The sequence below is a fragment of the Rhinatrema bivittatum genome, chromosome 13, assembly GCF_901001135.1.
Source record: "Rhinatrema bivittatum chromosome 13, aRhiBiv1.1, whole genome shotgun sequence".
NCBI lineage: Eukaryota > Metazoa > Chordata > Amphibia > Gymnophiona > Rhinatrematidae > Rhinatrema > Rhinatrema bivittatum.
In genome coordinates, this window is record NC_042627.1 from 12267562 (window position 1) to 12280704 (window position 13143).

The window sequence follows — 13143 nt, forward strand, 5'->3', positions numbered from 1 at the left end:
TAAACACAATGACATCCTACTTGCACAAAGAAAGCCAAATAAATCCTTCTGTGTTATATCATGACCATCATATTTATTTATTTATTTCAAACTTTTATATACCAACATTAGTGTGCAACATCATACCGGTTTACAATAGAACTGACAGGTTGAAAATACAAAGAACAGGGGGAGGGGAAAAAATGTGCAAAAACGAAACTAGCAGGACAGTGGGAAAATACAGCAAACTAACAACTTTGTAGGCTAAGAAAGCAGCCATAAATAATTATAAGTAACATATATACAAATGGATGGTAAGAAAATTAAGTATATATAACGAGGGTGCTATGTGGACGTATGTAAGGCAGGGAAACTATGTTGGTTGAAACCAAGATGATTGGGGCTATAGTTGTACGGGAGACTCGGTCATAGAGAGTAGGGTGATGTCTAGTCAGGGAAGGCTTGCCTGAAGAGCCAGGTCTTTAATTTCTTTCTGAATTTAGAGGGGCAAAGGTACCCTGCATTAAAGCTTGCAATTGTTTATGGCATCTAACAATATAATCATTGGTCAAAAAAAATGAAAACGTAATTTTACATTTGCAGATAAAATATTCACTGAATGCCCATGTTTTATCCTCTGACGCAGACTTGGACCTCAAAACACCTGGCAGTGTCAGGAGTGTTTTTCTTTGATGGACATTTGCTATTGAGATAAGTACGTTGGATACTTTTGATTGCAAAATAAAATTTTGAATTCATGGACTAGCAATGCAGAGACAGGAGCACTGGGCCTGGATCGCAGTAGCCACACTGCAATGATCCGGGCGGGACTCATGAAATCGTCAATTTAAGGTATGGGAGGTGGGAGGGATAGGGGTGGGGGGAGACCCTGGAGGATATAAGATTTAAGAAAAAAACAAAACAAAACGAGAGCTGGGAGCAGGGAGGCGGGGCTCAGGCATCGACCCGGGACCTATTATTTCTTTTAAGTTAACATGCAGCCAAATTGAGGAGGGGCTGGCAGGCTAGGCCTGGCATAGCCAAGCTTTTGGAACTTGCAGGGAATGGAGGAAGAGATCGGGTTAGGACCTGTAGTCCCAGGTTCTTTTTTTTTTTCCCTTTCGGATCGCTATGTAACCAACTATATTCTTTTGAATACAACCAGTTAGATGTAAAAAGTTGTCTGGCTACACAAGGCCAGAGAACTTTAGATCTGTTCTGATGCAGGTTTAAAGTGATCCGGCTAACTTAGGGGGTCATTTATCAAAATGCGGTAAGGGGTTTTCGCATGCGTTAAGGGCTTATCGCATGCGAAAAGCCCCGTTTTCGCATGCGATAGGCCTTTAACGCATGCGAAAACGTGTTTACCGCATGCGGTCGCACCGTATCGTGTGGTGCGATGATGTCAAGTATTAAGAAAGTTTGTTCTGAGCAGGTTCCAGCTAATAAAATCCTGCTGACTGCAATCAAATGGGCTGGTATTTTGTGCTTGTAAGATTTGCTTCTGGGGTGTTTGCATGAAGCCACCTGTTAGTCTAATGCAACCTCTTTTTTGTATCTATTACCATCAGGGCCGGCGGGTCCATTAGACGGACTAGTTGGTTGCCTAGGGCACCGTAAGTGGGTGGGGTACAAGAGGGCGGGAATTTTGAATTTTCAGGAGGCTGGAGAGGCAGGTGCAGCAACACAGTTGAGATTGCGTCTTTGGATGGAGGCGTGAACCCAAACCACCCCCCCCCCCCCCCCCCCGGTGGTTTGGGTTGAGAGGGAGAGAGAGAGAGAAAATCACGATATGACGATGACGTCACACAGAGGGTGGCTGAACATCCTTCCACCGGCACTGGCTACCATGTGTCTAATACATGCTCATATCTTTCGGTGTGATTAACAGCATGACAATTGACAAACTGCTGCTGTTAAGGGCATTTTTAGCCCACAGAAGTTAATATATTTAGAAAGAAAACAAGGGCTTTCTGAAGAGAATATAAAAAAGATGATTGCACTATTTCAGTTCAAAACAAAAGTGAGATTTCACAGTTCAAAGTTTGCAACTTCTATGTCTTTTATTTGATAAATTGTTGATTTTTGTACATGGGACATTTTTTTACTTTTGTATCATTTAATTATTGTTTAAAAACAAACAATGGTTTTCAGTCAAAAACTGACTTTCTTTGCATAGTCAGCGGTGTGCATCCTTAGGAAAAACTGCCACATAATAGCTGTAGAATTTTTGAAAAATCTCCGGCAGGAAATGTGGGGGCACTGTCTTTAATCACTAGGAATATGTTGCAGTGCATTTACATGTTTGATAAGGGCAAGCAGCTGCCACTAATTACTTTTACTGCAGATGTTTAGCTGTAAGAACAATAGTCCACCAATACCGCCATGACCATGGATCCTTATCTTCCTCACGACAGCACACCAGGTTTTCAGTGACACCCGCACACCCTGCGTGCAATGCCTTTAATTGCCTGAAAGGCACTTAACAATGTTCAACCAATCAGATTACACGATTGCCTGCGAATTCTAAAGTCTGTAATTGTTCTCCCTAGGGAATCAGTCATGTGCTCTTCAGAAATTGCATGCCGAGCAGTAAGGAAAGCAGGGAATAACTAATAGTGAATTTAATTAATTTGTAGATGTGTGATATATATTGTAATTCATTGTCATGTCCAAGATGAGTACCAGGAAAACAGTGACTTGGTCAAGTCCCTTTTTCCCTTACTGTTGCTCACCCAGCACTGGTAAGATTGCTTTGGAAATAAATGTTTCCTTTTGCTTTTTTTAGTATATCTTGAGTAACTGAAAATATTAAATGCAGAAGGCGATCCTATCAGAGCACACTGTATACATTATGGCTATGCATTCGGATGATCCATTTATGAAAAATGTGACAAATTCATTGATTTATGGCTTGGTTTGAGTAAACTGAACTGAATACGCACAGTCCCCTGAATAATGTGAATCCCTTTTAGCTCATTTGCTGGGTCATTCATCAAGCTGCATTAGGCCCTTATGAAGCGATAAATGGGGGTCTAATGAGCGATGTTTATCATTCATGTGTTAGCATGTAAATATGATAATGAGTATGCAAAGCCAGGAAATTATGCAAATGAGGGCACTTCTAGGTAAAATAACACAGGATTTAATGTGGGGAAAAAAAACTTTTTTTTTTTTTTTTTTGCGGTAGAGTGTAAAAGGTTTTTATTGCACCTTAGTGACCATTATCGTGGATCACAGCTATTATTACACATTGTAAAATGAGGTATTTTTTAGAACTTGAAGACAGATAAGCTGAGCTAGTTGGGGATGGGTCAAGGAAGGAACAGGACCAATCATATTGCAGCGTTTTTTCAACCAGCTTATCCCAACTGATAGCTGCATGCCACTATTTCATCATTCTTGTAGGTGAATGCAAAACTAAGAGTTCTTTGGGTAGTCACAGTTTTGTTTAGTCATTCCTATGTTGGATTTCAGGGAGAGAAGGCAGAAATTCTGAATCTCCTTCCTTCAAAACTTAGAGTGAAAAAAGATTTTAAAAAATTACAGGAGAAAGCAATGTATGCTGTTAGAATCACTGACACTGTACCTGGTTGTGGTTTGGGGTTCTACCATGCAGCAGGAAAAGAAATCTGTAATCTCTATGAGCTGTTTACAGTACTTATCATCAGCTAAAATTCCACTGCAGCTGCCATTGTGCCAGTGGCTGCAAAAAAAGGTACTGGCAGAGAAAATTGTCAATTTCTTGGAGCATGTGAACTGCAGTGACTTAGGGGCAGCATCTGCTTTCTCTATGTAAAAAAAAGTCAGTATGACGGTGTTAAGAATTTTTGTCTCTGTGTCCAGGGGCGGATTTTAGGAAAATGTTAGCTTGGAGGATATTTGCAGAATATGCGTGAGCTTCAACAGGTCACAAAGCATGCCAAACCGAATTGAGCCAAAAACATCTCCCACATATATTTCACATTTTCGTAAATAACCAAGAAACAGAGCACACCCTACACTAGGGGGAGAACAAACTGAACTGCAGTTCCCTTCCATCCATGCAATTAATTGGAAGCCCTTCCCCCCCCCTCCCCAACCTGAAATCTGGTTACATCTTTCCTGCATTCCTGGCCTACTTTTTAAGTCTCTTGCCAGTCAATCAGCTCTTGAACCAGTTGTCATGTAATGAGACAAGCAAGCACACTGCCAACCAGTGGCTCAGATACTTTTTCAGACACATACACTTGCTGACACAAACGCACAAGCTCAGCCACGTAGACAGATTTGCATACTGACACTGACTTACAGGGTCATTCTTTATTCTGTGATGGGCCGTTACCGCGTGCGTCAGGGCTTTATCGCGATAAGGTCCTACCACACGCGATACCGGCCACATCGTGGCAGTATTATTCTAATCAGGGGAAGGGGAGACGTGTGGGCGGGGTTTGGGCGGAGTTATCTCCCGGCAGCGCTGTGGGCGACGACGTTTTTCACATTATCGCCGGCAGCACCGCGGGGAAACAGCTACACCTTTTCCCCTGGTGCTATGGGAGCGATAGTGTACAGCGCGCTGCACCAGGGCGGGCGAAACCGCACCACCGCGATGTGGCCGGCTGCCCACTATCGTCCCCCCGCCCCTTTTGTTTTTCGAGTCAGATCATTCTGCTTTAAATATAATTATAGCAGAATGATGAATCTAGGGGATAGACAGACACGCACACAATCTCTCAGACACAAAGACACAAACATGCTCAGTCACAAAGAGACATTATACCATATCTAAATCCATTTAAATTTAACTCTTTATTATCCACTTACAATGGACCTATGTGAAACATGCTCATTAAAAATCACCCCATACAACCTGTTCACTTACTTCTCACACCATTCATACCCATACAACACTCACATGCTTTACCCCCAATCAACATACTCTCATACATACTAAAACCTCATATATTTCTAAACAAGTACAATGAATCAGTATACTTTTACAATTGTATTGAAGATTGGATTATTTATTTATTTATTTATTTATTTATTTAACTTCTTTTACTATACCGATACTCAAGACCAGGTCTTATCGTACCGGTTTACAATAGAACAGGGGGGAAACCAATTAACATCTAGGTAGAAAGTAAAGTTACATTAAACAGGGAGCGTAAAACATGGGAGATGGAAGACAGGACAGATTTTAAACTATAACAACTGGAGAGTGATAAATATAATCAACAAAAACAATATGTTAGTGATACATAAACAGATATTTATCCTAGGCGATTATTAACATGGTATATTGAACATGGTTCAATATATTTTTATATATTATTAACATGGTATATTAACATGGTATATTGATTATTAACATGGTATATTATATTGAAGATCACATCAGAGAAATATTGGACTGGGTTTGGAAGACTCTGTTAAGATATTGAACGTATTGCATTTCAAAATAAGTGAATGCTTTATTGTAAAAGTATACTGATTCATTGTACTTGCATAGAAATATATGAGGTTTTAGTATGTATGAGAGTATGTTGATTGGGGGTAAAGCATGTGAGTGTTGTATGGGTATGAATGGTGTGAGAAGTAAGTGAACAGGTTGTATGGGGTGATTTTTAATGAGCATGTTTCACATAGGTCCATTGTAAGTGGATAATAAAGAGTTAAATTTAAACGGATTTAGATATGGTATAATGTTTATTGAACCACCTCCAATTTTTTTTATGATAGAATTCTCTGAGTTTTGGAGGGTATGCACAAATTTGTTTGCCTGATGCAGTCACAAAGAGACACATATACACTCTCAGACACACATACACTCAGTCAGGCACCCCAGTCCTGGCAATTGCACTAAAATATGACCTCCAGGGCCCCCTTCTTTATTGCCTTCATCCTCAACCATAACTTTCCCACCCTAACCTCAGATTAGTAAGGTTTTCAGCCCTGATCATGGTAGAAGCTACTGTGACCTGAACCCAACAATTCTAATGATGCTAGGGGTTACTACCAAGATCCAGGCTGAGGATCTTAATAATTTAATGTACTGGTAGGGTGGGAGGGTTAGGGTTAGGGCGAGGTGGAGGGGAGAAGGAGGGAGTCCGGAAGGCCACATTTTGGAGTAAATGTGCCAGGACTGTGGAACAGTGGGGGGAGGGGGAGGCCGTCACTGGCCATAAAAGTTTACTTTCTATGAGTTAGAGGGTCTGCAGGGCCCAGCATTTGGTGCTTGGATGGGCTGCCTGATAAAGCCAGTAGGCCCACAAATGTTTTTCTTTTTAAAACTGCTGCTTGGCATTTAACTGGCCATTTTCTGATTATAACTAATTGTAAATCAACAACAGGCCACACACGCTACTATTTGGATTGAGGTGTTCTGTTCAAATGTCTGCACAATGCCAGCAGTTTAAGATTTGAAGTTGCCATACTCTTAAAGAAGCACGCCAGCACCAACGAGTCGGTAAAATCCCGAGGTTGGTTTGTAGCAAGACCTTGAAGCTGTTCCAGAACGAAGTTTGGGAGCTAAAAGAGTCCCCTGATGCAGGTGGCAGGATAGCCGCCGAAACGCCATGGCATCGGGCATACTATAACGATATTATTATATGAACTGCACTGAGGTGTAAGTTACAGTGTGGCTGTCTTTGAAGTCGGGCACATTACAACAACCACTTTATGAACTATACTGAGGTGTAAATTCACAGTGCGGTGTTCTTTGAAGTTGTAAAACGTTCCGATCTGACATATGAGAATTATAAAAGTGAAGTTATTGCATCTCATTGGCCAAAGAACAGACGCCATTAGAATTGGAGCAGGAAGGTAAAAATAAAGAAATAGTTGAAACTGTTTGGCTAACTGCTGATTAATGAATTTACACAACTGAAGGATGTCTAACAAATATGTAGTTTGATGTAAATTCTGTATAAGCTTTACATTTTAATGTGGAGTATTGGGGAATGTGGTGTGAATGGGATAGAGGTATGAATGTTGTGTGTGAGGGGTAATTGATGATTGATCAAATATTTCTATATTGTATTTAAGACAGTATTTAACAAAAATGATAAAAAAGATGATTTTGATTAAATAAATGATAAAGATTTCATCTTGCATGAAGAGGTTTCAATATATGGTGATTTGGTGAGCATTAGTGTGTGGCCTGTTGTTGATTTACAATTAGTTGTATTAACGCGAAACGGGCATTTCAGCGGTTTCATTTGGGATTACATTCTGATTATAACCAGTTAAAGCTAAAGTTCCTGGATAGCTTTAGATCTGCTGTCAGGCACATCCAGAGATAGCCAAATAACTTATTCAACTAACTCCCCATCCCGGCATGCCTCAGTTGCCCCTTTCTTATTTGGCTAAATCATAGCTGATAATGACTTATCTGGCTAACGTTTAGTCAGATAAGCAAAGGGACTAATCAAAACAACAGGCTAGCAAATGACCTAAGCTTGATCATACGTGCATAACACAGATAAACCTTCACCAAATACAGAATACGTGACCACAAATTAGGAATAGAAATATATAGACAAAACTGAACTGGAAACCCCAAACAGCCAGACTCTGGAGTGCAACACTGAACATACCAGTCACTTTTATATAAGCCTGTCTCACTTCAAGGAGACCCAAGGCAGTTTACAATAAGAATATAATATAATATAATAAGAAGAATAAAATATGTAAAAATACATCAGCAGATAATAATTTAACCAAATACCATCTTTATTCCAAAAGTGCATTCTCTACTACAAAAAAAAATCCTAAATATGCTGTATCCTGTCACTAGGTCAAAAACAAAATCTGACTGGGTGCATTATGGATCAGCACCAGAATCTGGGAATTTCTATTGTCCTTTCTTTAACCTTTAATTTTATTATACTGTTATTACTATTATGTAATATTTTTCCACAAATATTCCTTTATATAAAACACATTGGTGCCTATTTGCTAAAGATTATGAAGGGAATATTCAAAGCCATTTAGCCATGTCGAAATGCTTAGTTTTCAGTAACCCTGGTACTTATTGTGAAAGTATATGTGTTGTGATAGTATGTGCGTTGTGAAAGTCTGCGTTTTATGAAAGTATATGGGTTGTGAAAGTACGCGGGTTGTAAAGGTATGCACATTATGATAGTATGTGCATTCTTTTGGGTGACTGAAAATCCACTTGTGCAGACTCAATCAACCAGCAATGCATACTTCCTTTTTGTCTCCATGTGCGGTAGGTCCTGACTAAAGCTTTAAAAAAGGTACCTCATTCTGTATTCTTTCATTCTGATCATAACCTAGAATGCAGTTCTGCTATTGCCTGTTGATTCTGACAGCAACCTCTAGCCATCTCAGTCCTGAGACCTTCACGTGCAGCTCTGCCAATGCGCCTCTCAATCATGAGCAGCAGCATCTCATGCTATTCCAGGTTATACTGGGTAATTGTTGAGGGTAAAATCCTGGGAAGGCTCCTTAAACTCCATCTGCCAGAGCATAATCTGTCAGTAAGAGCCCTCGCTAGCAGAAATCTGTTCTGAAACAGCAGAAGGAAATTGCTACTTAAACATTGAAAGCATATTCCTTCCACGGATAGGGATTCTCGGTCTTCTTTTTACCACACTTGCAACAAATGTTTTCCGAGTGCCACTGGCTGCTGACAGGGCCAAGGACGGAGTTAATAGCTTGTTCATACTGTTCTGAGATGAAGGTTACCCTGCTGAGAGGCAGAGGCCACTGAAAGACACACAAACTCCGCCTGCACCACACACTGTACACGTCGGAGGCCTCTCAAGAGAACACAAGGCAGAGAGGCACTCCGGAAACCCACAGCTGTGACCTGATAACAGCCTTGTTCTCGTAGAACCCATCCACCCCTGCCTAGCAAAAAAAAAAAACCTCTATTATTTATTAATGCTCAAGGCCAAGCGCTTGCAGTAGAGAATTTTTATTCTTTTGCTGCACTCGAATTGCAAACGAATGTGAAGATTCAGGTCTTAATTGGCAGCGCAGGATTTCAGGACCTTCTCTGGAAATTTCATTACCCTTTCATCTCCTTCAATCAATGCACTGTAAGCATTAAGAATCAGTAACTGATGCCACTGGAGAGACTGCGGCAGAGCAAAATAGATGAGCCGTGAGTCTGCATTTAGAGTGCCTTTCACTCTAGGGGACGCTATAAGGCATTTGTGTATGTGTGAGAGAAAAGAGAGCAGCATCCAGGATATATCACAATCCTCAGTAACATAATAAAAGTTGTATTGCCTTTTTTATGCTGTCCAGTACTGCACTGTGAAAATGGATGGTGAAGCCTACCCTGTAATCTCTTAGAAACAGAAACATGAAAGCAGAAAACGACCATTACTGCCTCTATCTAGTCTGCCCATCCACATCTACTAATCAAATTAGCTTTACAGTTCCAACCACTCCTTTGTGTTTTTCCCATGCTTTCTTGAATATGGATATTGATCTTGTCTCTACCACCTCTACAGGGAGGCTGTTCCATGCATCCACCTCCTTCTCTGTAAAGAAATATTTCCTCAGATTATCGTCCTGCTTATCACATCATCAGACAAAAAGAAAAAGTCATCCTGATCTCCCCTTCCAGTACAGTGAAAGAGGGTTTAAAAGCAAAATTCAATGAAAAGCCTCTGGGCTTTGTTTCTCAGAATATATTTTTGGCTGCTATCCAGATGCATGGTTTCAAAACTCAGTTATCAATTTAAGAATAACAATGAAATTGGATTGCCAAAATCCTGTCCCTTTAAAAAAAACAAAACAAACCTGTCACATCTTGATGACTTCAGTGTCTGAGTTTATGAACCAATGTAGGAACAGTCTGGGCAATAAATCAGGTCTATGGCCGTCTACAGGTGGCACCCCTAACTTAAGGCCTAATTAAGCAGATGAACTGACCTAGTCATGGCCAATCTTACTGACCTGGGCTCTTCCTGAACAGCCTTTAGAGAAGCCTACGACAAAACCACTAAGGAAGCCAAAGGGCCCATAAGGCACCAAATATATGCATAAGTAGGCCTGTAGAAACTTATGTTAGTGTTTTATAAACTGTTTGGAGGGAGCTGCAATTTATAAAATAGTTATGTTTTATTTATGTATTTATTTGATATGAAACGCAGGAAATCACATACTTTTTTAAAGCATTTTATAAAAATATGCACTTATATTTTACATATGTAAAAATGTGCATGTAATAACCCTCAAGTAAATGCAAAGGCAGGAATATTATAAAATATGCATGTCCTCCGCGTATGACAATACTGACTTGTGTGTGTGTACTTGGAATCACCAGTTCACTGATACTCCACCAGTTCACCTCCTCCCCCCAGTACTTCACCATGAGCCCCCACCAGTTCTCCCAGACTTCCCACCCATGAAACTACAGACAGACGGCAAGTACAATTTCAACTGCGCGGGGGTCAATTAGCAGCTGGAAGAGTGCACAGACGAGTTCAGCAATGCATGCGTGTGCACCGCGTACCAACCAACTTATGTGCATACTTCCGAACCTTGCTCTGGACACCCTAAAGTTAAACCACCCCTTTTTTTCCCCTGTTAACATTTATACATAGTAACATGGTAATGATGGCAGAAGAAGACCAAATGGCCCATCCAATCTGCCTAGCAAGCTTCTAATGATAGTAACTGCCGCTCCGTGCAGGTTCCACCCCCCCCCCCCCCCCCCCCAAGCCTTATGTTAAGGGTAGTAATATTAAAACTCAAAACAAAAAAACTGTTAAATCCATAACAAAATTACTGCTAGGAACATTTTTACAGGGTGAGCAGCCTTCCAGATATTTCATGCATACTGCTGCTTGAACGTGCTTTGCTTTTAGACCTGGCCGTAGAAGCAGTCCTGCGATTTTTTTCCATAATGTCTGCATACCAGTACTTCAGACTGTAAAAGTCAGGGCCCGGTGTTGGTTGTCATCTGAATCCAATCCCCCCCCCCCCCAATGAAAGCAGAGAGTGATGCCTCACTTGCATCAAAATCATGTCAGCTAATTGGTTTGAAGGTGAATTTTAAAAGCCCTACACGCGTCAAAGTTGGGAGATATGCACGTGCCTTGAGCCGATGTGCGCTGGGCGGATTTTAAGAAGCGGCCGAGGACATGCGTATCTCCCGGTGTGTGCGCACAAATCAAAAACGTTAAAAAAAAAAAAAAGGGGGAGAGGCAAGGGGGTTCAGGGAAGGTGACTTGGAATGTGCGCATAAGTATCCGCTCACACAAGCACACGCCGGGGTCCCCTACCGCGTAACTTCACTTCTGCTATGGAGGATGAGTGAGTTTTAAAATAAACAAATCAGGGCTAGTCAGTGGGGTGTGAAGGGTCCGGACTAAGAGGGTAAAAGGGAGGAAGGTTAATTAGGGGGGAGGGCTAGGAAGTCGGGAGCCTTTACCAGGGCAAACTGGGAACAGACTGAGGAAACTGGTAATTGCTTTGGTGAGCGCATGAAATAAAATCCCTCCACTTATGTAGTAGAGCCAGCATTTGTACGCACAATCACGCGTCCATACAAAATTGCCGCACATCTGCGCGCATACAGCCAATTTTATATCATGCGCACATATAGGCGCATATGTTATAAAATGGCCACTTCCGTTTGCGCAAGACGCCATGCGAGCATACATGTATACTTCTGCGGCTGTTTAAAAGTTACCATCTATGGGTAGTAACCCCCATGCCTTCTGTTAGGGGTAGCAGCTGCCGCTATGTGTTGGTTACCCACCTTGCACCTTTTCTTGATTTCCAACTCTAGCCTTCTGGTAACCGTGCTTTTTTTTAAATTTGTTTACTGTTTTTGTCTTCACTACCTCTTCCGGAAGGACATTCCAGGCATCCACTTCCCTCTCCGTGAAGAAATATTTCCTGACATTTGTTCTAAGTTATCCCCCTTGAAGTTCTGTATCGTGAGCCCTAGTTCTACTGTTTGCTTTCCTCCAGAAAAGGTTTGAGGAACATGCATCATTAAAACCATTCAGGTATCTGAAGGTCTGCATCATATCTCCCCTGCATCTTCTCTCTCCCAGGGTATATATATATTCAGATCCTTCAGCCTCTCCTCATAAGTCTTCTGGTGCAGACCCCCACACACTATTTTGGTCACCCTTCTCAGGACCACCTCTGTCCTGTCTCTATCCTTTTTCAGATTCAGTCTCCAAAACTGAACACACAGCATGAGTTTGCGCATGGGAGAAAGCGAGAGCTTGTTTGTGTGTGTATGTGATTGCATGTGGGATATAGAATGAGAGAGCATGCATGTATGTATATACGTGATTGCATATGGGCTAGCATGTGTGTGTGTCTGTGTGTGTGTTTGATTGCATATGGGAGAGAGAGAGAGAGAGAGAGCGTGTGTGGGGGGGTTTATATATGTGAAAGAGAGAAGAGAAAGTTTGCGTGCACTCTCCGCACCTCCAAATAATTTATGACAATCTCAAGGTGACTGGAAATCAAAATTTCCCAGATATGGAGAGCAGATTTTTAAAAAATATTTAATTATTGGGTGTTATTTGATGTGCCTGCTGTTTTGAAATTTTGGAAAATTTCAAAAAATGTGTGTATGAGTTTTTAATTATTGAATGTTATTCTGTTTGTCAGCTGTTTTTAAATAATTATTAGCATTAATATGGTTTTGCTGTTATGATTGATGTTTTAAATTTCTTAATGTTGTTGTTTTATGTTTTATGAGTACTTTGTTTTTCCATTGTTGCACTGTATACAGAATCTGGCTTGTTGCAGTTTCCAATTCAGTTTTTGTCTGCATATTTCTATTTATACTTTTTAATGGTCACTTTATTCTGCATTTGGTTAGGTTCTGCATGTATGACTGGGGTGAGGTATTCTGCTAGCTAGTGTGTAGTTTGTGTAGGGATCTATAGCTGCCTGACCTGTTCTGTTTGCCTAATAGGGGGTGAATTAGCAAGGAAGGGAGAAGACCTTTTTCTCTTTTGTTTTTACATGAGGAAAAGTATATCAGTTTCAAACACATTTTTACATAATTCTTGATTATTTTACCTGGAGATTATGTCAATTAAAATTAATATTCAATAATTGTGTGAAAGGAAACTGGTGGATCAAAGTGCTGATTGGCTTGCGGCACTTAAGAACCAGAATTACCTACTCCTGATTTAAATTTTGGCACACCACTTCAAAAAGGTTGCCTAC